At 39.2% G+C, this 27,925-nt stretch overlaps 1 protein-coding gene across 12 annotated transcripts in view; it reads left to right on the forward strand.

The window, feature by feature from the left end:
- Nucleotides 1-27,925, forward strand: part of BPTF (bromodomain PHD finger transcription factor) — a 132,263-nt gene that overhangs the window by 1,298 nt on the left and 103,040 nt on the right. The window lies entirely within an intron of this gene.

Here is a 27,925-nt window from a genome sequence, read left to right on the forward strand (position 1 = left end):
TAGTCTATATCGGTTCCTAAAAAAGGGAATGGAGGATTCAGACAGATTGTGCCATACAAACACACACACACAACATGCTTCTCTTCACACCCCTAGCTGTGTGGTTTTAAAACTGTCTTAAGGAAATGGATCAGTTGGGTTAGTAGGGGAGCCTTATCTGGTCCTGTGTGTTTGTTTTTATTCCTGAGTGCTGATGGGCTCGTGCGACAGTTGCTGGTGAACGGCTGACTAAAAAGCAAAGAAGAAAAACCAAAGAAAACCAAAGGAAACCAAAACAAATTTGCTATTTTATCTGATTCCAATATCATTTTGGTAAAATGCAAAATAAGAGACGGCAGGAACTTGCGTCTTAACTCATTTGATCCCTTTGCCTGAGAAATGCAGTTTCCTGTCACCTGTTGCAGAGACGTCTGGTTCATTATGCAGACGTAATTGCTGAAGATGAACTTTTGGACCAACTTCCAAGTCACACAGCAGAAGTATAGGGAAATTTAATGCAAAATGACTTTTTCTTTTCATTCTGTTTCTGAGGGTAATGAATCCTCCCTCATCTGAGAAAACTCCTGTTTTCTCAGAGAGCTTCTCTAGGCTGGTGCTGAGATACATTTTGTTTATTTAAAAAACACACATACACACAATGGCTGCTGTGTATTAAATACATAGTTGCAGTTTACTAAATTGTGAAAAAATATAATTTATATCAGTAACTTACAAGATCTTTTCCTTTATATTTTTGTTAATCTGAATTAACTGAACTAGAACCCAGTTTTCAGAGCATTTCCAAAGTAAAGTCCATGAAGGAATAGTCTTAACAAAGTGATTAAGGTGTATCACTTGTTTTTTTATAAGAGACTGGAATAGGAGAAGTGGTTAAATGTAAATGTGCCTTTTTTTAAAAAATAAATGCTTAAATACTCATTGGAGGAGTGTGAGTATTAAGTCTGATGTAAGCCCGTTTAGATTGTCCTTGCAGCAAAGGAAAAAGGTAATTTCTTTTGCCTGACAGTAATATCCGTCTTTGCCCGTCTTTGGGGCGGAGTGAGGGGGAGCTGGCAGGAGAATGAGGAGAATGAATCAAATGTCAAGCGTGTATGTCTTGTATGTGGAAAGGACTACACACCATTCTTGCCAACTTAATTTTAGTGCATCTTTTATAGTGATGATTTCTCCCTTACGAATCACATGTGGTCTTTTCTACCAGGAGCCCAGAACTGAAAGACTTGTGGAGAGTAAATTATACTATTGGAGGAGGTTTTCTCAGATTAGACAGAGCTAAGGCGTTTTGGCAGGGTGGTTCAGCTAACTTTAACTCCTCTTTGAAGGCTTAGCAAGTAATATTTAGGGTTGAGAGCGGTGTATATGCTGTTAAATTGCAATTTTGTGGTTAGGGTTCTCTTTTTAAAAAGATCCTGATATCTTTATGTACTCCCATGACATTGTGTTTTTACCGATGACATTCATAGTCTGCCTTGTGTATGCTTCTCCTACATTTATGTGAAATTAAGGGTTCTGTATCCTTATACTAATCTTATACCCCCTGTATTTCCTAGTGCAGTGTCTCGAGCACACCACAGGTGCTCATCAAAGATTGGTTGGACAAATGATTGTTAGTAGGTGAGAACTTGTAATAGATGAAGTTGTGCTGATTCTCCAGTGGGTACCATAATTCCTGAATATTTTGGATGTGGGAAACTAAAATTTGACCTAATTAGATTTTGATAGTTTGACCAGTTTATAGTAGCAGAATTAGTGTGTTTTGAGCTGCTGTTTCATATTGCTTGCCAGGCATTTTCCTTTCTTTATTAGATGTGGTGTTAACTTGTTAGATGTTTTACTTTTGAAACATTATTTCTCAAGATTTTGGTGAAAGAGATGATACATTGTACATCCTAAACTTTTAGAATATGTCCACTTGCCTGGAATAGCAATTCATGATAGTGAGTTGTTTAGGCTAAGCCCTTGTTTCATTTGTTTTATTGGGTGTACTTCTAGATAAATGTGTATATGTGTGTATAGCTTTGGAAGGAAAAACATTCTATAACTGATTTAAGATATCCCAGAAGTTCATAAATAAATATACTTGGTGGATTCGAATTTACCTATGTTGTCAAGACTAAAAAGAGGAGTATACTTTCCTGGTAATTTAGAATAAGTTGATTAAGTCTTGTAAACTAGAATGTTGGCTTAAGTACCAACATAAGAATAAGAAATTATACTTAGTATACTTATATACTTAGTATAAGAAATTACTCATTCATCTGTTCATATATTGAGTACTTCGTAGGTAGTATACCTGTTGATGCAAGAACATTGGTTGATGTTACTAGATTAATTTTCTAAGACCATAGATTTAAAAAAGTTCAGTGGAGGTAAATGTTTTCTTCTTAATGAAGAAAAAATTTAAATGGGTATGTAAGGTCCTCACATGACATGTTACTATAGGGATGGCAACTTGTTAATAAAAATTTGAAATCATCTAGCTTTGCTTAAGTTCAAAGCATTTGGTTGCATAAGGCTTTTAGTATTTTTATTGTTAAAAGTTAGAATTATTTCAGACAGTATGTTTTATGACATACTTTTGAAGCACATTGAGAAGAATCGTATAGAAAATGTTTTGCCATAGGCATTTGGTAAAATTCCGACAGCACCTTGAAATCAAGTGTTTGCTAATTCAAAAAAGTTTAAGTCAGACTTTAAACAGAGCTTTTCTTTCGTTTAATTTGTGCGGGACTTATGAGAATACTTAGCTGCTATTTTGAAATTTGGAACTTCTGGTGACCTCAGAAAATAGAAGCCGCGGTGTTATCCTGGAAGAATTAGTGATTTGTGTCCTCTAAGATTATGACAGTCGAGGTGGGTGGCACGGGTGCCATGAATGAACTTCAGATTTATTGGAAAAAGAATTTGTTACTCGTTTGACAATATTTATTCCCACCAGTTTCAAGCAAATATCTGTTCAGTATGCTTGGGATTCCTGATTGCTACAAGTGAGATAGATTCAAAGTACTGTGGAGATTGAAAGGAGGGCGGGCTCATAAGCTATATGGGGCAGTTGGTATGGATGTCTGCTTCCTGGATGGGCATGTGGCTAGTGAGGATGGGGATGTGGCCAGTGTGGATGGGTGTGTAGCTAGTGAGGATGGACACAGGCAGGGAGGGAGTAGCATAAGCCAAGGCACTGACTTTCAAGTGTGGGCAGTCTTAAGTAACCTACTTTAGCAAGAGCCTGAGTATATGAATAGGAAACTGTTGGGCGATAGTTAGAGGACTAGGCTACAGCATTTTTCCTCTCTCCCTCATCTGTTGGGTAAGGATTGGGCTAGATCAGTGGTCCTCAGTCATTTTTCACTTCTGGACCACCCAAGGGATGTGCTATATTCCTATCAGCACTGGGCAAGGAGCATGAAACAAAAGGACATTAAATCACAAATGCTATTAAATCGTCAATTTAGCCAGCTCTTTCTCCCCTGCAAATTGAGAAAATTAATGGAGAGGTGACATCTGAAGCCCTTTCTTTTCTCTCCAGTCTGTTTCAGATCTATTTCACTTGTGGGTATCAGGGATCAGTCAGAAGATCTGGAAATAGGTGGGATATGGTTTCAGTGGGACGTCAGGAAATTTAGCATTGCTTCCATTCTGCAGGGTGGATTGAAAGAGGACAGATAACTGGTGTGGATGTGGATGGGTTTTATAGCCCTGGAAGGAAACATCAGTCCAGGCGGTACTTCAGAATTCTCCAAACCTGGACAGCATCAGAAGTGTAGACAGAGGGCTTCATCAGATAGGCCTCTGTAAGAATGGCAGTGTTTTCAATAGCAACAGGCATTCAGGATTATAAGAGAAATTAATGAGATCTGTTTTCAGGTATAAGTACTTGAAGAGGTTAAACATGAGAATTAAAAGAAAGAAAACGAGGGCCCCAGAGAGTTATTACAAAGTTGGACAACGTGATCTGTGAGTGGTAGAGAGGTGTGTCTGAGGTATGCAGTAATGGATGGTCTTGTGCACCACCCAGGCCCAGTACTCCGCTGGGGTGTTAGTGGAAGTCGAGCTGGGTATTGCAGTGTGTGTGCAGCAGGACGGGGGATCCTAAGGCCAGGAGCGCTGCTTTCTTCCCTCAGGTCCACCTTTCTTCCTCTTCAGGACACTGTCCTCCCTGTGACTGCAGATTCTTGGAGTGGGGATGTGGGGGGTGAGGAGGTGGTTGGGGTGAAGGGAGACCAGTAGTCTGAGTGACAAAGACAGGAGCAGATCCTAGCAGATATCCTCTTTGCACTGGGTAGATTCCTCGTTCCATGCTCCTCAGCACACTCTGAGCATCTCTTCCTAGAAGTCCTCCCAGAGTACTGATGATCACCTTGGTCTCTCTCCTGTTTGAATGTCTGCTTGTGGCACTTAGAGCCTCATCTTCATAATTTAGCACTAGCTTAGCACTGACCCTTATTATTTAATTTTTTTTTCGTGCTTTCAGTCCTTTAAAATGATAACCCTCAGGAGGTAGAACATTTCTTAAAAAGAAAAAACTTACAGAAAGCACTTGGAAAGATTGAAAGTAAAATCATACAGGTGGAATTAAAGTGCATATAGCTAAATATGTTTTAATTGTTTTGTCTACTGGTATATGTCAAATTATTTTATGTATTTTTCTAGATACTAAGTTAACATCACTCAGATATTTTTTGATTGCTGAATGATTTTTAAAAATAGTAACAGGAAGAGCTAACATTTATTGGACATCTGAATTGCTGAATTATTTTCAAGTAATATTGAATAAAAGTTGCATTTAAAAACACAAAAACATTTTAAAAGTTGCACTTTTATTTCTTTAATTTTTATTTTATTCATTTGGCTGCCATGAGTCTTAGCTGCAGCATACAGACTTCTGTAGTTGTGGTGCACAGGCTTAGTTGCTCCAAGGCATGTGAGATCTTAGCCCCCTGACCAGGGATTGAACCTGTCTCTCCTGCGTTGCAAGGCAGATTCTTAACCACTGGACCACCAGGGAAATCCCTAAAAGTTGCATTTTTAAAATAGCAGTTTTATTGAGATACAGAATACATAGCATAAAATTCACCCTTAAAAAAAAAGGTATTATTCAGTGGTTTTTAGTGTATTCATGGAGTTGTAAATGTATCACCCACCCCTACCTAATTCCAGAATATTTTTATCACCCCAACAAGAAACAGTGACAGTCACAGCAGTCACTCCTGTTCTCTCCTTCCCCTGCTCCATCTCCTGGCAACCACTACTTTCATTTTCTGTTGATTTGTCTCTCAGGGAAGTTTCTTATGAATAAAAATCATACAATATATAACTTCTTTCATTTAGATTAATGGTTCCAAAGTGCTTGGATCTTGGAGCATGTAACAACACTATATTTAAATAATATTCCCTTATATGGATATACCACTTTTTGTTCATCCATTCATCACTCCATGGACATCTGAATTGTTTCCACTTTTTGGCTATAGTGAGTAATACTGCTGCTAACGTTCATGTATAGGTTTTTGTCTGGACAAGATATATTCATTTCTGTTGGGTATATCCTAGGAATGTTATAGCTGGATTAATTACAAATACTTTTTTTTATATAAATACAATTTTAATAGAATCACTTTAACCAGACTTATTTTTTTTTTGTTTGGAAGAGTTTTGAAACAGTTCTCTTAGGATGAATGAGAGCTAGTTTGTAAGTCTTCCAAAATATCTCTGATTTTTGGATTGCTTTTGGTCAACTTGGAGAATTTATTCCAGGTTTGTCAGAGAAGGAGCAGTGTAAGTGGAGTCATATTTTCACAGTCAGTGTGAGCACGTATGTAAATAAACTCACTACGAAGTCTTAGGCTATCATGATAACATGAGAATCTCAGGATTCTAGGTAAATCTTTTATGAATGTCAAGGGTCTAGAGAGGTAGCATGTAGCATAGAGATTAAAGAGTGAAGGACCTGGAACCAATCCTCATGGGTATGAATCTGGGCTCGGTGAAGATGGGCATTTTGCTCAAGTCTTTGTACCTCACATTGCTCTTTTGTAAAATACCATAGTCTGAATTCCGTGCCTTGTGAGGGCGGAACAGTGCCCTGGTATTGGGTAAAGATTCAATAAATAGTAGCTATTCAAGTCTATTGATTTGTTCCTGAACTGTAAGCTGAGATTCTGTGAAAGTATAGGAACCTTACTTACAATGTAGCAAGGTAGTATTTTATTCTGTCAGAAAACTGTCAGTTGACTCACAGGGTAGAAAAGTATCTTGAGGACCACATTTAAGTAAAAAGTGCACGTTAAACTAGAGCTTTATCCCCCGTTCTTTAAAAGGGTTGTTAAATGTTTAACTTCCCCATTCAGAACATTCCACTTACCTAACATCTGATTTATTCTCGAACTATAATCAAAAATACACTGACTTCTGTTATTTACCATTACAGTAGGAACAGTGCGCTTGGTTATCTCGGCCCTCTGGTAGTTCCTCCTCCACGACATCTTCCTCTCCTGTTCCTTAAACCCCAGTTTTCCAGGTTTACAGACCAGCCCCTGCTTCTCACTGTGTCCCTCCTTCCCCTGAGATCTCATCTGTTCTCAAGTTGTTTTTAAAAATTGCAGTGAAAAATTGAAAAATAGTGGCAGTTTTACTCCTTTGGGAAAATACATATATAAAGATGAAAATTATCTATAATCCCACCAACCAAAGATACCCACTGGACATGTGTGTGTGTGCATGTTTAATTCCATTTACTGCAACATGTTCTTAGTAATATTTTTTAGAAGTTATAACTAAGATGAAATAAACTGATTGTTTTCCCTTGATATACAGCAAACTTTCCTCGTATCTTGGTTTCTTTTTTTCTTTTTGGCCATGCCACACAGTTTGTGGGATCATAGTTCCCTGACCAGGGAGTGAACCTGATCCCGGCAGTGAAAACTACCTACTGCACTGCCAGGGAATTCCCTGAAACTTCTTTTTGCTGCTTTCACCGTTGACTCTGTTTCTTGGGTCCTTCCGCTCCCTTGGTTTACTTGCCTTTTTCAGCACAATCTCTAGTTGCTTCCTAGGAATGGGTGCATGAGAAATAAACTTAAAAAAAAAATCGTTATGTATCTGAAAATGCCCTTTTCAATCCTAATGCTCGGTAGAGAAGGGCAGGATGTAGGGCCCTGAATTTTAAAAAGCACTCTCGCTGCAAGGTTTGCTTCGCTGCGCTCCAGCGTCGAGGAGGGCCATCCTGATTACCTCGTGTCTGACCCGTTTTCATCCGTCCAAAATCACTGCAGACGGCGACTGCAGCTACAGAATTAAAAGACGCTTGCTCCTTGGAAGAAAAGTTATGACAAATGTAGACAGTGTATTATAAAGCAGACATCACTTTGCCAACAAAGTTCTGTATAGTCAAAGCTATGATTTTTTTTCAGTCATTTATGTACAGATATGAGAGTTGGACCATAAAGAAGGCTGAGCATTGAAGAATTAATGCTTTCGGATTGTGGTGTTGGAGAAGACTCTTGAGAGTCCCTTGGACAGCAAAGAGATTAAACCAGTCCATCCTAAAGGAAATCAGTCCTGAGTGTTCATTGGAAGGACTGATGCTGAAGCTGAAACTCCAATACTTTGGCCACCTGTTGGGAAGAGCTGACTCGTTGAAAAGACTTGAAAAGACCCTGATGCTGGGAAAGATTGAAGGCGGGAGAAGGGGGTGACAGGATAAGATGGTTGGATGGCATCACCAACTCAATAGACATGAGTTTGAGCAAACTCCAGGAGATGGTGAAGGACAGGGAACCCTGGTGTGCTGCAGTCTGTGGGGTTGCAAAGAGTCAGACAAAACTTAGTGACCAAACAACAAAGCTTTTAGTCTCTTTTCATGGTCCCCAGTATTCTGAAGGTTTAAAGGGACTGCATATCCCTTGATGTGGCTCTTTTTCACTCATTCTGCCTGGGTACTTGGTGGGCCCTTTTAATCTGCAGACTCACACAGTTCTGAGAAAATGTCTTTATTATTTGCTAATTTCCACCCAAATTTGATCTTTTCTTTTGTTGAACTTCTCTTTAGTTAGATGTTAGGAATTTTAGACTGTTCATGTGAAATTTCTTATCTTTTTCAATTCTTTTTATCTGTTTGTCAATTTGGTCTGCTTTCTGGGAGATTTTCTCTTCTGAGCTTTCTATTAAATCAGTTTTTATTTCAGCTGTCAGATATTTAATTTCTAAAAACTGGTTTCTGTGTTCCTCTTCATCCTGTTTGTTTACACAGTATCTTATGTCGCTCATTATTGATAATTTTTAAAAAATACTGAAGTGCAACTTATATATGGTAAAATGTACCCTTTTTAGTGTACAGTTTTGACTCTTAAGTTTTAGCAAACACATACAGTCATGTAACCACCACTACCGTGAAATACAGAACAGTTCCATCACCTCACTTAAGCTGTGTGCCGATAGTCAACTCCTCTCCCTCACCCCAGACCACCACTGATCTATTTTCTATTCCTGTAGTTTTGCCTTTCCTTGAATATCATATAAATGGAATTACAACCTCAACCTATGTAGCTTTCTGAGTCTGGCTTCTTTTACCTAGTATAATTCATTTGAGATTCATCCAAAATATGGCTTGTGTCCTTTTTGTTGCTGACTAGGTATTTCATTATATGAATATACCACAGTTGGTTTATCCACTTACCCATGTAAGAACATTTGAGTTGTTTTTAGGTTTTGGAGATTATAAAATAAAACTGCTCTAAACATTCACTTACAGGTTTTTGGGTAAACGTAAGTTTTCCTTTCTCGCGGGTAAAGAGGAATGGAATCACAGGGTTGTATGCTCAGCGTATTTTAACTTCCTAAGAAACTGCCAAACTGTTTTCTTTTTTTAAAAATAATTTTTATTTATTTATTTTTGGTAGTGCTGGGCCTTTGTTGCTGCTCTAGCTTTTCCTCCAGTTACGGCAAGCGGGTGCTACTGTTGTTTTGGAGCACAGGCTCTTAGCCCGGACTTCAGTTGTTGGGCGCTCAGGCTCAGTAGTTGCAGCTCCTGGACTCTAGAGCACGGGCTCAGTAAGTTGTGGTGCGTGGACCTAGCTGCTCTGTGGCATGTGGGATCCTCCTAGGTCAGGAATTGAACCCTTGTCCCCAGCATTGGCAGGCAGACTCTTGACCACTTAGCCAACAGGGAAGCCCCAAACTCTTTTCTAGTTAAGCATTTCCAGCATCCTCACCAGCAGTGGATGAGGAATCTAGCCATTCTAATAGGTGGTATGTTTCAGGGCCTCCCTGGTAACTCAGACGGTAAAAAATCTGCCTGCAGTGTGGGAGACCTGGGTTCAGTCCCTTGGTTGTGAAGATCTGCTGGAGGAAGGCATGGCACCCCACTTCAGTATTCTTCCCTGGAAAATCCCCATGGACAGAGGAGCCTGATGGGCTACAGTCCATGGGGTCACAGAGAGTTACATTTCATTATGGTTTTAATTTGCATTTCCCTAATAGTAGTGCTGAGCATCTTTTCACGTGCTGCTTTGCTGGGAAGAAAACCATTGGTGAAGTGTCTGCTGAAATACTTGGCCATTTTTCACTGAGTGGTTTTCTTGTTACTGAATTTCGAAAGTTCAGCTAACATAATAATTATTTATGCTGTATAGTTTCCCGAAGCTCTGTTCCTTTTTTTCAGAGCATTTTCTTCCTGGATGCAACATCCTCACTTACCTAAGGACATTTATTGTAGTTTTTTTTTGTGTTGTGTGGGGGTTGACTGTACCTCGTGACTTGTAGGATATTAGTTTCCCAACCAGGGATCGAACCTGGGCCCCTGGGCCTGTGGTAGTGAAAGTGCCAAATGTTAACCCCTGGACCACCAGGGAATTCTCTTATAGGATTTTTTTTTCCATTTCATTTCTTTTGTTTCATCAGACTCCATTCTTATGCTTTAGTTTTTTTCTCTTTGACTTTGGAGGCTTCTTTTCAAATGCCTCTTGATCCTCAATTGTTCATATTTAGGAGTGAAGCACTGGGAACACACTTTGTGGGTGGCCATGGTTTGACAGTTGGTGGGTTTCACTGTAAAGTAATTGGGCGGTGGGATCCCAGATATCAATGTTTCTGTTTTTGTGTATTTGTTTTCTCTTTCACACTTCTATTTTTCTCATATGAATCTGTTTGGGTTTTTTTTTTTTTTTCTTTTTTTGCCTGTACCACAAAGTGTGTATGATCCTAGTTCCCTGAACAGGGATTGAACCTGTGCCCCCTGCATTGGAAGCGATGAGTTTTAACGACTGGATTGCAAGGAAAGTCCTCTATTTGGTTTCTTAAGGGAAGGTTTCTTCCACCTTTTACCGGAATCTGGAAGTAGAGGTCCAAGGGCGAGTGACAAGTATCCTGGGAAGCTGGATGAGGTCAGGTGGCTAGAATTCACACTTAGAATAGGTACACTTCTCTAAATTTCCCTGTTAAAAAACCTGAGTGATCTTTTTTAAATTGTGGTGTAATTGATATAAAGGCTTCCCAAGTGGTACAGTGGTAAAGAATCTGCTTGCCAATGCAGGAGATGCAGTTTGGGTCCCTAGCTCAGGAAGATCCCCTGGAGTAGGAAGTGGCAACCCACTCTAATTGCCTGAAACATTCCATGGACAGAGCCGCCTGATGGACTGAGCATACACATGCCCGTAATTGCTATATAACTTAATTTTATTTATTCTTTTTTTTGATATATAACTTAATTTTAGTTGCAGGTATACAACAGAATGATTTGGTGTTTGTATATATTGCCAGATGATCACCACAGTAAGTCTAGTTAACATCTGTCAACATAACAATACATAATTACAAAACATGTTTTTCTCTTGTGGTAAGAAGTTTTGAGATATACTTTGTTAGCAGCTTTTGAAAATCCCATGGACAGAGGAGCCTGGCAGGCTGCAGGCCACGGGGTCGCAAAGAGTCGGACACGACTGACTGACTTCACTTTCACTTTCGCTTGGAATATACAGCTTTCTTAAGTATAGTTACCATGCGAGGAGTTGACTCATTGGAAAAGGCCCTGATGCTGGGAGGATTGGGGGCAGGAGGAGAAGGGGACGACAGAGGATGAGGTGGTTGGATGGCATTACCAACTCGATGGGCATGAGTTTGAGTAAACTCCGGGAGTTGGTGATGGACAGGGAGACCTGGAGTGCTGCGATTCCTGGGATCGCAAAGAGCCGGACATGACTGAGCGACTGAACTGAACTGAACTGAACCATGTTGTACCATACATGTCTGTGACTTATTTATAACTGCAAGCTTGTGTCTTTTGACTCATCTTCACCCATGTTGCCCACCCACTATGCCCTGCCTCTGGTAACCATCAGTCTGTTCTCTGTATCTATGAGCTTGTTTGTTGGCTTGTTTTTTAGTTTCCACATGAGTGAGATCATACAGTATTTGTCTTTTTCTGCCTGACTTATTTCACTTAGCATAATGTCCTCAGGGTCTATCCATGTTGTCACAAATGGCAGGATTTCCTTCTTTTTTATGCCTGATTAATATTCCATATTGTGTGTGTGTACACCATCTTTTCTTTATCCATTCATCCATCGATGGACATATAAGCTATTTCATGTCTTGGTTATAAATAAAACTGCTGTAAACATTTACTTATAGGTAATGAATAATGTTGCAGTGGACATGGAGGTATAGATACCTTTTTGAGACAGTGATTTCTTTTTCTTTGGATATGTACTCAGAAGTGGAATTGCTGGATCATATGGTAATTCTACTTTTAATTTTTTGAGGAACTTTCATACTGTTTTCCATAATGGCTTCACCAACTTATATTCCCACCAGCAGTGGACAAGAGTTTCCTTTTTTCCATATCCTCATCAACATTTATTATTTCTTATCTTTTTAATAATGGCCATAGTAACAGGTGTGAGGTGATGTCTCACTATGGTTCTTTTCTCTTTGTACTGGTATGTTTTTACCTTTTGTACTTCTTTGTTGTCAGTTTACCAAATGTTGAGAGGAAAAGGATATTAGTTCATGTTACATATTAATCATGTGTAAAGTGAAGTCACATTAAGTATTTCTCTACAAAACAGTTAAAAAATAACTTGACCTAATACTTACTCAGAGTGCAAGGTACTGTGTTAAAAACCTTCATGAGATCTGATGATGGATAAATGGTCCCTACTCCCAGGAGTTCTCAAGAGTGAATAATAACACAGTACATAAGTATAACATAGGGCAGGCCATGGTAAATGCTGTAAGAAAAACAAATTAGGGAGAGAAGTCATATTCTATTTGGGAAATCAGAAATGGGGTCAAGAACAAGGTTAAATTTGAGCTATGCCTTGAAAGTTGGGTAGGATTTCTCCAGGTGGAGATGGAACAGGAAGAGAAAAGGGGAGGTGAAAGGTAACAGATGAGAGGAAGGCGCACATTCAGACAAGATTGCAGAGAAGTGGAGTTTATATTTTGGTCCAACTTCAATAAATGCCAGTTTGAGGACATTGTACTTGGTAGTGGGGAGTCATTGAATGTTTAAAACTGGGATGTATCATGATAAAGCTGAGCTTTTTGAAAAAGTAATCTGGCTTTGGTGTATAGGATTTTTGGGGAATAGGAGGGAGCTGATATAAAATAAGGTTCTGTCCTAAGGCTTTACCAAATAGTTAAGCTCTACTGTACAGTCATTTCTTAGTATCTGTGGGTGGTCGGCTCTAGGACTGACCCCTCGCCATGATACTGAAGTCTGCTGCTGCCCAAGACTCCAGTCCTCTGATGCCGAACTCGTGGGTATGGAGGGTTGACTGTGTTTGCTGTGATTGCTTGTAGTGACTAAACCTTTAGACTAATCTTAGTTCACATTCCTGATTTTTTTTTTTTAAGGCTTTACTGTGTATTCCTGATGTACTATAAATATTATAGAACATGCGCGCATGCTCAGTCATGTCCGATTCTTTGCGATCCCATGGACTGTAGGCCACCAGGCTCCTCTGATCATGGGATTTTCCAGGCAGAAGTACTGGAATGGGTTGCCATTTTCTATTCCAGGAGATCTTTCCAACCCAGGGATCCATCCCACATCTCCTGCATTGTTCAGGCATGTTCTTTACCAGTAAGCCACCTGGGAAGCCTCATTTATATATAACATATATAGATACTTTATAATATACATATTATCATACATAAAATATATATCATTGTATAATAAATATTAAAAATGCATTTCCACTGGCAGTGTATGAAAGTGTCTATTTCACCAGCACTGGTTATTTATAAACCAGCTTTGCATTCAGTGGGTTAAAAGCTCTCGTTTGAATTTGCATTTTTTTTTTTTTTAGATTACTTATAAAATCTAATACCTTCATGGCCTCTGACACCCACATCTCTGAAGTCATGGTTTCCTTCCTGTGTTTTAACTCATGGATGAGCGAATCCTTCTTGAACCCCTCTTAGAAGTCCTGTGCTGCTAAGTCACTTCAGTCGTGTCTGACTCTGTGCGACCCCATAGATGGCAGCCCACTAGACTACTCTGTCTTTGGGAGTCTCCAGGCAAGAATACTGGGGTGGGTTGCCATTTCCTTCTCCAGTGCATGAAAGTAAAAAGTGAAAGTGAAGTCTCTCAGTCGTGCCTGATTCTTAGCGACCCCATGGACTGCAGCCTACCAGGCTCCTCCGTCCATGGAATTTTCCAGGCAAGAGTACTGGAGTGGGGTGCCATTGCCTTCTCTGTGGAAGTCCTACAGGCACATCTAATTCCACATGTTCCAGATAGAGTTCATGCTTTAGTGACTGCTCCTGACCTCCCATTTCCTTCTCAGTTAACAGTGGCACTGCCCACTGAATCGCCCCTGTCAGAAGTGAGGAAGTAACACATTCCTCCATGTGCCTCCCCCTCCACGTGCAGGCTTGTCACCAGGTCCGTTCAGTTCACATCTTATGTCTCTTAAATAACTTTCAGTTCTCTTGTCCATCCGTGCTAATGGTAACCTGAATCAGGCCTTCTTTATCTTTTACTTGGTCTCTTAAGGAACCAGCCTGCCTGCCTGGTCTCCTTTTTCCCATTCATCTCTCGTTTCTATCTTTCATGTACATACTGCTCTGCTCTGAGACAAAGCTGACTGTGTTATGCCCTTTCTTAAACTCTTCTGTGGGAAAGTGAGTATGTGTGTTAGTGTATGTGGATAGTTCTGACTTGACTTTTGCTTCCTCTGCTGGTCGCATGTTCTGTTGCTTCACTGAGTTGTTGACTTATTTAAAAAATGCATGTTGAGACCTTGCTGTGTTCCAGGCACTCTGAGATAAAGCCACGAGCAAAGCAGATGTGGCCCCTGCCCCGAACCCACAGGGGAGGCAGCCGTGTATCAGTGAGAGAGGAGCTTCCAGAGGGGGCGAGTGACAGTGACTTCGGGTGTGTGTATGGTGGCCGTCACAAAAGCCTCCTGAAAGAGGTGACAGTTGAGTTCAGAATTGAAGCAGCTGAGGGAAAGGAAGGGAAAGAGGACTCTGGGCCGTGAGATCATTGCATGAAATGGACTGGAGGGAAAACCATGAAGGGTCAGAGTGATGTGATCAGATGAGTGTTGTTTTTTTTCCCCTCTGGCTATAGGATAGGGGATGAATTGGAGTTGGGTAAGAATTAATGAAGGAAATTAGGCAGTTGAAATAAACCAGGTCATAGATTTTGTACCTTGGAGAGAAATATTCCAAAAATGCTGGGTTGACCAAAAAGTTCATTTGGTTTTTTCCATAACATTGTACAGAAAGACCCAAACGAGCTTTTTGGCCAGCCCCGTAATTTAGATCTTAGAATGACACGTCTTAGTGATAGACAGGTTAGATGGGGTATGGTCAAAGTTGACTTGACTTCTAAATCTCGTTTGTTTCTTTGTTCACAACTTATGTGTCTTCACCTTAAATTTGACTGTCAAGTAGTGCTGAATTTCTTTGTAAAAGTTCCCTTCACACTGTGCTCCTGTGCTGTGCTCAGTTACGTCTGACTTCGTGACCCCATGGACTGTAGCCCGTGGAATTTTCCAGGCAAGAATTCTGGAGTGGGTTGCCATTTCCTGCTCCAGGAGATCTTCTTGACCCAGGAATTGAACCTGCGTCTCCTGTGTCTCCTGCATTAGCAGGCCGATTCTTTACCATTCCGCTACCTGCGAAGCCCTCCCCTCACACACCTTCCAGTTATTCACTGCTGTGATGATTCACTTCTGGTTAACCATCCATCTCCTTGTCCAGCTTGCCTTCTCTGGTCACCATTCCCTTGTCCTTAGGTGGGACTAAGTTCTTTTATCTCTCCCCTACCCACCCAGGACTGTATGCATTTATATGTTGTTCAGTTTCCAAAATATTTGCGGATATTCAAAGGTGTCTGTTTTTCTGTTACTTATTTTTAACTTAATTTCATTGTGTTCGTATGACTTTAATTTTGTACAACATTTTTAAAGGTTTTTTTTGTGCCCCCAAATGTTGTCTGTCTAGGTGAATGTTCCAGGTGTACTTAGAAAGGTGTATTCTTCTGCTGGTTGGTAGAGTGTTCCTGAAGAGTCAGGTTAGGTTGGTTGCAGTGTAAAGGTCTTCTGTATCCTTGCTAATTTTCCACCTGCCTGTTCTGTTGATTACCAAGAGAGGAATGTTGAAGTCTACAATTATTGTCACAGATTTGCCGCTTTCTCTCTGGAATTCTGTTAAGTTTTTGCATATTAATAGCTTGAGATTCTGTTATTAAGTCCATGAACATTTAGGGAGGATTATTCGATCCCTTCATTATTATATCATTTTTTTTTTTAAGTATCTATCTGTTTGGCTACAGAAAGGTCTTAGTTGCAGCCTGACAACTCTTGGTTGAGACATGTGGGATCCAGTTCCCTGACAGGGATTGAACACAAGCCCCCTGCATTAGGAGCACAGAGCTTAGCCACTGGACCACCAGGGAAGTCCCCAACATTGTATCTATATTTATTTAGAGCAGGGAGGTTCTCATTCATCTCCCTCCTCTTAGCACTGCCTCTATCTCTAGTATGTAGTAGGCAGCACCAGTAATTGTTGAATTGAGTGTTAAAAAAAAAAATCTAGATTCTTCTCACTCTTAGCTTTGCTCTGTCCAGTATGGCAGCCACTAGCCATATGGGGCTGTTTAGATTAAGTAAAATTAAGTAAAAGGATTTCAGCTCTTCATTGGCACTAGGTTCACTTCCCGTGCCCTGGAGCCATGTGTGATGTAGAACATTGGGTCATTTCTTATCATCACAGGAAGTTCTCTTGGCTGACTGGTTTGTTGTGGTCAGTCTGCTTCTGCTAGACTGGGGGAATTTATTCCTTTTCCTCTGGCTTTGTATTTGCTCCGAATCCTGCATGGCCTAGGTAGCCCCCACACTGACTGTGGTTCTTCGGTGTTAAGCCTGTCAGCACAGCGTTACTTGTGGATGTGATGGTGTTGAATTTCTGGAGTGAGATTTGGACTCATCTTTGGGAAGATGGCATCATTTGTTGTTCTCTGTGGCAGGGAAAGAGGAGAGGTAGTTAGCTAACCTTTAGTTTAAAAAAAAATCTGCCATGGTCCTGAGAAAATTAAGAAGTCGTAGATGTAGGACAGAAGGGAAAGTAGAATTAAAATTATTCAGAGGCTTTTAGATGAGACATTTAATTTGGCAACTAAGAGAATTCCATATTGTAAAAGTCTGAAAGTTGGTTTGTGAACTGAGTACTGGTATGTCATCTCAGTTGTCGGAGTTCTCCTGTATAAAACTTCTTTCTCAGGAGTCTCTGGACAAATGACTTAACTACTTTAATAGTTTTCAAGGAAAAGACATCACTTTGGGGGTGGGATTCTTTTGTTATTGAAGTGATGTTAAATTGCAGTTATGGAGCCTCAGCAGATTTGCCAAGAAACCTGATGCTTAGACTCCTCTCCTCGTGGATGTGTTCTAGAATTCATTCACTTGGGAGACTGCCTGGCCAAGTGATTCATGCTGAATGACTGTGTTCAGTAGGTGCACTTTCTACATTTTACTGTCATGGCTTCCTCCTTGATTTCAGTATGTTAACATTGCCTTCTTTGAGGTCTGTTTATAGTATATCCTATTTATGGAACTTAAGAAGCATTTCAGAAACGCACACATTAATCTGTGAGGAATTTCTCATCTTGTCCTTTTTCCTTCTAATGCTTGCGTAGCTATATCAAGACTTGTCTGAGAAAATAGTCCAGCATTTAAAATAGCTAATAAAATTTTAAACTTTCCTATCAGTGCAGTTTTCCCTGTTCTTCTAGACATCAGAATTCTTTCACACACTTCTTGAAGTCTTAATAAATTATCCTCTTCTCCAACCTAAGACCATAATCTGCTTGCAAAGTATTACGCAAATAATAAAAAAAATTAAAAAATGACTTTACTGTAATTTCAGATAGATAATTGAACTTTCTAGTTTGAATTATCTGGGTGAAATACCCCAGTTTTGTGATTCTCTGTAATCTTGGAAGATTGCCTTTTCCAGATATATTATTGTCCTTAATTGTCTAAATAACTTGAGTTATAAATCCTCCCTGTGTTTTAGGAGAAACCTAACCATGGGAGATTGTGTGTGGAAGGGGTCACAAACTTGAATGGTGCAGAGTCCAAGTGAATTAAAGATGCGAAGTGGCCTTTTTTTTTTTTTTTTTTCTTTACTAATAGTACATAATTGCAATTGGTGTTAAAGTTTATTTGCCTTGAAAAGCTAGCCCTATTGGAATTTTAGTCCCTTTTTACTTTTACAGACAGTGCTGTTCTAAATGTGCTAGAGATGTATCTTTAGTCACTCAGACTGGTGTTTTTACGAGGTAGATTCCTAAGATAAGATTGTTGGGTCACATTTAATAGGCTGAGCTAGGTTATACCCTCATTACCTACTTGTTCTTAGACCTTCCCCAGTCTGTATTTATGTGGCTTTTAAATGGATTTTTTCTGGAACGTACTGAAGTTTACTCAGATCTTTAGCAGGTGTTCTTGGATATACACAGGCCCAAAGTTCTTTCCTCATCAATTTATTGGTAAATATACCTATTTGTAATATGAGAGCCTGAGGTTTAGCTCCTGAACTGTGTCTCTGGGAGTTATCTGACCAAGTGGGAATGGAATTCTTTATTGCTCCTTAGCTTGACCTTCTAGAAGCTCCTTAGCTTGACCTTCTAGAAGCCATTCCTCTGTGACTAGATGATCCTAATGGGCAAGAGATTGGCAAACTTTCTCTTATAAGGTGCTGGATAGTAAATATTGTGGTCTTTGTGGGCTAGACTGTCTCTGCTGTAACTACTCAACTCTGCCGTTGTAGCATGATAACAACTGGAGACAGCAGGTAAACAGACGAGCATGGCTGTATTTGAATAAAACTTTATTTATAAAAACAGCCTTTGGCTGCCCAGGTTGCCAACCCCGTTCTGAGGTCTTGATGTTCATTTATCTGTGATTTGGATAACTAGGTTAGGAAAAGAGCTTTGAATTTTTAAAATACCACTTGAAAGTCTAGAAAGAACTTCAGTTTTTAATTTTTGCTTTTTCTCTTTATCAGGAAAGAACTACAGAAAACTTAGAAAACTCAGAAGATAGCATTAATAGTTTGGTCACTCTCCTTACGTAACCAGCTTTGTGTGGATGTGTGTGTATTCATTTGAGGAGTACTTATTTGTGTGTATCAAAGTACCTTTTTTTAAATGAAACTAGATAATGCATAATTGGTTTTGTCAATCTTTTACCTTATACCATGATATCTTATATATCTTTAAATAATTTGTCTACGAACATGTCTGCTCTCATGGAGTCATGGATTTTAAAAATCAGTTTTGTATTTAGCCACTTCTCTTTTCTGATTGTTTCTAATAGCTTATTTGTTGGGTTGGATTTTCTAGGAATAAAGTTGCATCATTTTCAAATGTGAATCATGTGCATGCATTTCTTCTTTTTTTTTTCTTTTCAAGTTGTATTACCTGCCATCTCCAAAGCAGTGTTAAATACTAGTTGAAATGAGAAGCATCTTTGTGTTCTTTCCAAATTTAATGAGACTGATGCTAATATTTCACTGTTAATTGTTATGCTAGCTATTGACTTTGTTTTTTTGCCGTCCTAGTAAGCATATAAGGATATTTCATTTTGGTTTTGAATTTAAATGCATTGTTGCTTATGTAATGTGCTTGCATTTTCTTCTGGTCTGTGGCTTGTGTTTCTTTAACTGTCTAATCCATGAGCACATTTTGTCTCTCCATTAATTCAAGTCTTTGATCTCTTTTATCAGTGTTTTTTTTTTTTTTGTTTTAAGCGTACTGGTCCTGTTCATATTATTGCATTGTATCTAAGTCTTTCATGATTTTTGGTGCTATTATATCTGGTACTTATTTTTTTTTTTTTTGCTGACAAAGCAAGAGATTTTATTGGGAAAGGGCATCCGGGTGGAGAGCAGTAGGGTAAGGGAACCCAGGAGAACTGCTCTGGTACTTATTTTTTAAATCTGAACTTGGGGACTTCCCTGGTGGTTCAGTAGTTAGGACTCTGTGCTTCCAATGCAGAGGGCAGGATTTGATCCCTGATTGAAGAACTAAGATGTCACATGCCTCATGGTGAGACCAAAAGAAAATAATAGAATTTGAATTTCCAGTTATTAATTGTTATAATAAAAATATAATTGATTTTTGTGTATTGATCTTTGTGACCTTGTTAAACTCAACTGCTAGTCTAGTAGATTTTGGGCGGGGGGGCGGGGGGCGCGGATTTTTTTCCTGGGATTTTCTACATAGGTAATCATGTTGTCTGGCAAACAGAGATTGTTTTAAGTCTTCCTTTTCCAAGCTAAATTTTCTTTTTCTTATTGAAGTATAATTGATTTACAATATTGTGTTAGTTTCAGGTATGTAGCAAAGTGATTCAGTTTTATATATATCTGTTTCTTTTCTTTTGTATTCTTTTCAATTATTAGTTTATTACAAGATATTAATGTAGTTCCCTCTGCTATACAGTAAATCCTTGTTTATTTTATGTATGAGAGTGTGTATCTGTTAATCCCATCTTCCCGTTTATCTCTGCCCGCTTTCCCTTTGGTCAGCATAAGTTTGTTTTCTATGTCTGTTAGTCTGTTTCTGTTTGGTAAACAAGTTAATTTGTACTGTTTTTTCAGATTTCACATATAAGTGGTGTTTTATAATATTTGTCTTTCTCTGTCTGACTTACTTCACTTAGTCTGATAAATCTCTAGGTTCATCTTTGTTGCTTCAAATGGCATTGTTTCTTTTTTTTTTTATGGCTGAGTACTATTCTGTTGTGTATATATACCACATCTTTATCCATTCATCTGTTGGTGGCCATTTAAGTCACTTAAGTCTTGGCTATTATAAAAAATTGGCTTCTGTTTAACTTCATATGTTAGAGTATGACTAAATGTTTAAAAAATGAAGTCATTTGACATTTGTTTTATGACTTAGAATATTGTCTGTTTAGGTGACTATTCCATATGTACAAGGGAGGAAGATTCTGCTGCTATTCGGTAGAGTGTTCCATAAATGTCAATTAGGTGAAGTTCGTTGATGCTGTTGTTAAAGTCTTCTATATCCTTGTGGATTTTCCATCTACTTGTTCTGTTGATTACTAAGATAGGAGTGTTGAAATTTACAACCGTTGTTAACAGTTCTGTTTTCTGTCTCCTTGCAGTTTTGTATGTTATCATGTATTTTGTGGTTCTGTTATTAGATTCATAAACATTTATGGTTGTTTGCCTTCTTGATTATTTGACCTCTTTATCGTTATGAAATGACCTTCTTTACTCCGGTAATAAGTCTTTGCTTAAAATCTGTTTGGTATTAATATATCAAATTCAGTTTCACTCTTTTTGAATGAGTATTCGCATGGTATATCTTTTTCCACGCTTGTACTTTTAGTCTACTGTGTCATATTTTAAAGGGGTTCCTTGTTTGTTTTTTAATCCAGCCTTATGACAATGAATTTAGATTATTTACACTAAATATATTTATTTTTTCTTTTTTGACCTCACTGCAAGGCTTGTGGGATCTTAGTTCCCCAACGAGGGATTGAACCCTGGCCCTCGGGAGTGTTCATTGGACCCTGGCCCCCAGGGAATTCCCACCTTTTTTCTTTTTCTTTTGGTTCCTCTGTTTCTTCTCTTTCCTGTCTGTTTTTGCATCAGTTGAATATTATCCTATTTTAATTTATTAGCTTTTTGGTTATATTTGTGCTACTTTTTTAGTGGTTCCTCTAGGAATTGCAAAATACTTACCTACTTAGTTTTTTATCCCTTTAGGTAAAATTTTAAAGTGTCACAACCATAAAGGTTCACTTATCCTAGCCCCTTCCCCAATGCTGTAATTGTCACATATATGTCTACAGGTGTCTCTTTTTATTTATGGGGGACTGATTCCCAGGACCCCTGCAGGTAATCAAAATGTCCAGATGTCAAGTCCCTTATATAAAGTGGCACAGTACAGTCGGCCTTCTGAATCGAACTCTATTTACATTGAAAGCCCCACTAGACGTTGTGACAATTTTTTGCTCTCAACCCTTATACATATTTTAAAGCGCTTAAGAGTTGACACTACCTTTTTTGTTTCTTTTTTAATTTATTGCTCTTCCTTTGTTCCTGAAAGTTCAGTTTTCACTCTGGTATTATTTCTCTTTGTTTTACAATTTTTACCATTTGTTTTAAAGCAGAATTTCAGGCATCAAGTTCTTGTAGTTTTTCTTCATCTGAAATGTTTTAATTTTTCCTGAATTGTTGAAGGGTATTTTTGAAGGTTATAGAATTCTGGGTTGATACTTCTGTAAGCACTTTAAAGATGATTCCACCCTCTGCAGTTATTTGAATTATTGTTCTCTCGTGCATATTGTTGTTTTCTCTTGCTCTTTGTAGATTTTCCCTCAACTGTATGTTCTGGGATTCCTTCCATACCCTGGCTTGCAGGGACCCCCTTTGCTTGATCTGCTGGCCAGAAAGATGTGATTTCCTTGTAGTTTCTGTAAGTGGAGCCTCCCTTGAGGCAGGGCCCAGAAAGGGCGGGGGGGAGTAAAATAACAAAACTGGGATTTCCCTCGTCCTCTTCAGCTCCAGGGGATCCTTTCGTCAGTCTTCTGCCCGAAAGACAGGGTTTCTCTGCATTTTTCCTGTTCCTGCTTCTTGCCACAGATCCACTGTGAGCTTATTCTGTTCCAGGAGAAAGAATAGGGAAACAAGCCTCTGCTTGTTGTTGGTTGCTGCTTCCTCTAAGTTCCACGCTCCTACCCCGTCCTGGCGCTTTTGCTCCCCCGGCCCCGGTCCTTTGGTGGTTGCTGCTTTTGTGCTCTGTCTAGTTTTTAGTTGCAGCTTCGTGGACCCCTTGGCTCTCGTGAGCGCACGCCATCTTGACTTGGCTTTGGGCCACATTCTTCTCATGAGCTGCGTAGTGTGCCCTTGTGCGGAAGTACAATATTATAGTCTTTTTATTTTAGTCAGTTCCTTATTGGTGGATGTTTAAATTATTTATAGCTTCTGTAAATAATTATGTAAATAATTAATTTGGTACTGTTGCAGACAGTACCAAAATGAATATATATGTGCGTATGTTATATGGTGAATTCCTAGGAAGGGAATTGCTGGATTAAAAAGTATGTATTATTCTGTCATTTTTCATAGATACTTAAACATAGTATGCTTCTGGATTTTACTTGCTGTTTTTAAAAAGCATTTGTTTTCGTTTTTAGCTGCACTGGTTCTTTGCTGATGCTCAGAGCTTGCTCTAGTCGCAGTGGGTGGGGGCTGCTCTTGGCTGCAGCGCGTGGGCGTCTCACTGTGGTGGCGTCTCTTGCAGAACGCAGGCAGTAGGTGTGGGGTCTTCTTGTGACCTGTGGGCTCGGTAGTTGTGGCCCAGAGGGCTTAGTTGCTCCATGGCATGTGGGATCCTCCTGGACCAGGGATTGAACCAGTGTTCCCTGCGTCACGAGGTGGATTCTTAACCACTGGACCACCAGGGGAGACCTTATTTGCTATTTTTAAAGTGTATTTTAAATTATAGTTTAGTAACTATGATTGGCTCATCGTTTCTTTTGTGGAAGGGAGGGTGCTTCTCTTTGTTAGGTTTTGGTGTCACTGTTATCCTGTTTTTTTTAAAAAGAACTTTTAAAATCTTCTTTCTCTGCCCTCTGAAATATCTGAGCTGTTCTACGGATAAGAGCTCGCTGACATCTTCCTCAGTTTCTCCTGTCATTATTGGTTTGTTTTCTGTGTTTTTTTCTTCTATTTTTGATTTAGTTTTGGTGTTCATGAATTCTTTGACAGTTGTCCTTGCACTCAGGGTTTAGACTTTATTAGCATTATTTTAATAGCTTCTGTACCTGTGGCAAGTTCTCCTTTATCATCACCAATTTTATTTATTGTACTTGGTCCCACCTTTTCTTTTCTTTTTTAAATTTTTAATTGGAAGAAAATAGCTTTAAATGTGTTTTTCTGCTGTACAACAACGCAAATTGGCTATAATTATACATATGTTGCCTCCATCCCTCCCCCCACCCCACGCCTCTAGGTCGTCACAGCGCACCAGGCTGGGCTCCCTGTGTTGTCCAGCATCTTCTCACCAGCTATCTGTTTTACACAGGGTAGTGTATATATACTGCCTTCTCCTTTCATCCAGCTCTTTTCTTCCCTCACTGTGTCCAGAAGTGCATCCACTCTGTCTGCGTCTCCGTTCCTTCCCTGCAATTAGGTTCATCAATACCATTTTTCTAGGTTCCATATATATGTGTTAATATACTATATTTATTTTTCTCTTTCTGACTTACTTCACTCTGTGTAAGTGAAGTGAAGTCGCTCAGTCGTGTCCGACTCTTTGCAACCCCTTGGACTGTAGCCCTCCAGGCTCCTCTGTCCATGGGATTTTCCAGGCAAGAATACTGGAGTGGGTTGCCATTTCCTGCTCCAGGAGATCGTCCCAACCCGGGGATTGAACCCAGGTCTCCCGTTGTTGGCAGATGCTTTACCATCTGAGCCACCAGGGAAGTCTCTTACTCTGTATAACAGTTTCTACATTCATCCATGTCACTAGAACTGACTCAGATTATTTGTTCTTTTTTTTGACTAAGTAGTATTCCATATATATATATATATCACATCTCTATCCATTCATCTGTTGATGCACATCTAGGTTGCTTCCATGTCCTAGCTATTGTAAATAGTGCTGCTATGAACATTGGGTGCGTGTGTCTTTTTCAATTATGGTTTTCTCAGGTATATGCCCAGTAGTGGGATTGCTAGGTCATAGTTCCCATCTTTTTTTGATTAGGTTAGTTCTGGTTGGGCCCTGTAGATTGCCTCTGACTGTGCTCTTCACTGTTCTACTTCCTCTTTGGGGACACTTGAATTTATGACCTGTGTTTACTTTTCAATCTCCTAGATCCCTTAAGGTTTTAAAAAAAAAAGTGTTTTAAAGGCTCTTGCTGCTACTCTGTTTCTGTCCAGTTCTCCTTGGAGTTTTTATAGTTGTGCTTTATGTTGTTTGTTTGTTTGATGCCAGTTTATTTGGTTTATTAATTCATGCAGCAACTAACTCAGGAATCTACCATGGGCCAAGCACTGTCCTGAGTACTAGACCTGACAAGTCAAACAAAAATTGTCCTGGCCACTGTGGAAGTTGCAGTCTAGTGGAGGCATATGTTAATTGAATGAAACTCTTAAGAGTTGAAAATGTGATAAAATACTATGAGGGAAAAGATCTGAATGAATGAGGAGCTGGCCACTTGAAAGAGTGGGAGGGGGTATTCTAGGCAGAGAGAACAGCTGTGGGGAGACAGAAAGCTTTGCGAAGTCCAGAAGCCAGTGTTACTGAAGCAGAAAGGAAGGGAGAGTGACTGAGGTTGGAGCAGTCGGCAGGGCCCACCTCACAGAGGGCCTTGTGGGTCTCAGGAAGGAGCTTGGTGGGGACTCACTGAAAGGCTGAAGCTTGCGGACTGACGCAGTCCGGTCATATTTGCTTTTTATTAAGTTGTTCATAACTTCTATATCTTCATTGTAGACTGCATCCTTTATCATTACAAAATGTTTGTTTAATTTAGGGATTTTAAAATTTTGCTTTGCATTAAACTTTTATGAACCCTTTTTGTTTTCATTTCCTACCTGGGGCATCTGTTGAAAATAGCTAGTAGGTGGTTGGTTGGAAATAATGTCTCTGGGGTTAGGAAGAGAGGTCTGGGTAGAGAAATGCATTTAGAAGTCATTGATATTTGGGTGGTAATTGAGTCCACTGATAATTAAGGAAAAGCAGGAGAATCTGCTGAGGACTAAACTTTGGGGAATTTAGTATGTAAGAGAGATGTTTGGCAGAGGAATACCGGTCAGGGAAAATGAGTCGTTTGGCAGAGGAAGTTTAGGAGGGTGTTGCGGCCAAATATGTCAGATGTATTCAGAGAGAGGCTGGGTAAAACAGGTGATATGTTAACTATTAGTTGATGTTCTTGAGTTTGCAGTTAATTTAATAATCTTATTTAATCTTAGTCTATATTTAGACTATAACATGATACTTCCTCTTAGCTTGTATATTGAAAAAATGAAAACAAATAATTGAAGCAATTAAAAGTAAGAAACGTAGTTTCTAAACACTGCATAATTTCAAATATGAAGAAAAGCGGAAAGAATAGTACAGTGAACACCCAGGATACCTTTCTCTCGAATTCACCAGTTTTTTAAAAAACAGTTTTGCTGTATTTATTTTCTCAGTCTTTTATTAAATTTTTCTTTTTGCTGAACTGTTTGACAGTAAATTGCAGGCATCATGACTTTTCCCTTCTAAATTCTGTAGCATACTCAATTCATTTAATTTAGCACAGATACAATATAATATTCCATTTCAAAATTTCCCAGTTGCCCTTTATTGCTGTTTTGTCTTTTTGTTTATCCAGGATTCAGTCAAGGGTCATGTGTTGTTTTTGGCTGCTGTCTCTTTTGTTCCTTTAATCTAGAGCTGTCCTGTCACTTTTGGAGAGGGATGGGTTCTTTTGTGATAATGACTTTTTGGTTTTTGGCCACTTGTGCAGCTTGTAGGATCTTAGTTCCTTGACCAGGAATCAAACCCAGCCTCTCAGCAGTGAAATCGTGGGGTCCTAACCACTGGGTCACCGGGGAATCCCCAACAAATGATATTTCTTAATTGTTTAGGCCAGTTGTCTTCAGAGTGTCTCACTGTTTGGGTTTATCTGATTGTTTTCTATAGACTCAGTTTAGATGTTTTTGGTGGGAATTCTGTGTAAGTGATGTTGTGTCTTTGCGCATCTCAGCAGGAGGTATGTCATCAGTTTGTCCCCTTATTGACAATACGTTTGATCACTTTGTAAAGGTTGAGTCTGCCTTTTAAAGGTTCCCTTTTCCTCTTTGAAAGGAACAGGTAATTTATGAGGCGATATTGTGAGAATATCCCATTGCCCATCAGGCTTTCACCCAGTGGTTTTAGCATTCATTCAGGCCTTGCCTGAATCGGTTATTACACTCGTGATTGCATAATGATTTTTTTCTGATTATTCATTCTTTCAAATATCAGTCAGCATTCGAAGAGCTCTCCTTTCCTCCCTTTCTTTTGAGTGTTACTGTGGACTGATGGATTCTTTTTTAATTCATTGTGAAAACTTAAGAGTTTTTTTTTTTTTTAAAGAGATTTTTATATAATAATAGCTCTTGTGCCAGATATTTAAGAAGCAAGATTCTTTGGTTATGTTACTTAAAATGTTTCAGAACTGTTCTAGAAACATTTTATTTGGAGAAGAAACTAAAGAGGTATAATATGAAAAATTTTTACTTTTCAAAGGCTAAAATAAATTAGTAAATGAATTCTTCAACTTTTGTTGAAGCCAGAATTTCATCTTTTCTAGTATAGTGAAAAATTTCTTGGCTATAAAGAAAGTAGCATATTCAGAAATGGTTGGAGAACCACTGAGTTCAGTGGTGAGTCCCACTCCAGCATTCTTGCCTGGAAAATTCCATGTGCAGAGGAGCCTGGTGGGCTGCAGTCAGTGGGGTTGCAAATAGTTGGACCCAACTGAGCGCATAGTAGTGCTGATTTTCAGGGGCTTCCTTGGTGGCTCAGATGGTAAATAATCCGCCCGCAATGCAAGAGACCTGGTTTGATCCCTGGGTGGGTAAGATCCCCTGGAGAAGAGAATGGCTACCCACTCCAGTATTCTTGTCTGGTGAATCCCATAGACAGAGGAGCCTGGCGGGCTACAATCCACGGGGTCGCAAAGAGTTGGACACAACTGAACACCTAGGCATACTATGGAAGTAAACTTTTCAAATATAAGAAACTTTCCTCTTAAAATAATTAGAAAATATTTCAAACATTCAAAAAGTTTGAAAAATAAGGTAATGTACACTCTTTAACACCCTAGCCAGATTTAGTAAATACTGACATTTTCTCCATGTTTGTTCCAGTTCTGTTTTAAGAGAATGTTAGAGGTTAAGTTAACATTCTCTCTCCTTTTCCCTTCTTGCCCCTCCAGAGGTATTTATTCTCCTGAAGTTGGTGTGTATCATTCCCCTCCATGTTTTTGTACTCGTCCTATATGTTTATGGACTGCCCTGGGGACTCAGGCGCTGAAGCGTCTGCCTTTAACGCGAGAGACCTGGGTTTGATCCCTGGGTTGGGAAGATCCCCTGGAGAAGGAACTCCAGTATTCTTGCCGGGAGAATTCCATGGACAGGGAATTCTCAGTCTACAGTCCATGGGGTTGCAAACAGTCAGACACAACTGAGCAACTTTCACTTTCACTTACATGTGTTTATATGCCGTTATTGTTTTATATTTAAAATTTTTACATAGATGGTCTTTGGGTGTTTAATTAACTTGCTTGTTTTACTTTTTAAAAAGTATTCGTTATTCGTGTTGATACACCTAGTTTTCTGTTTTTAAATAGAATGTAGTATTCCGTTATATTTATCCATTTCCTCGTGATGAACATTTAGG

This window comes from Odocoileus virginianus, chromosome 17 (assembly GCF_023699985.2).
Source record: "Odocoileus virginianus isolate 20LAN1187 ecotype Illinois chromosome 17, Ovbor_1.2, whole genome shotgun sequence".
Classification (NCBI taxonomy): domain Eukaryota; kingdom Metazoa; phylum Chordata; class Mammalia; order Artiodactyla; family Cervidae; genus Odocoileus; species Odocoileus virginianus.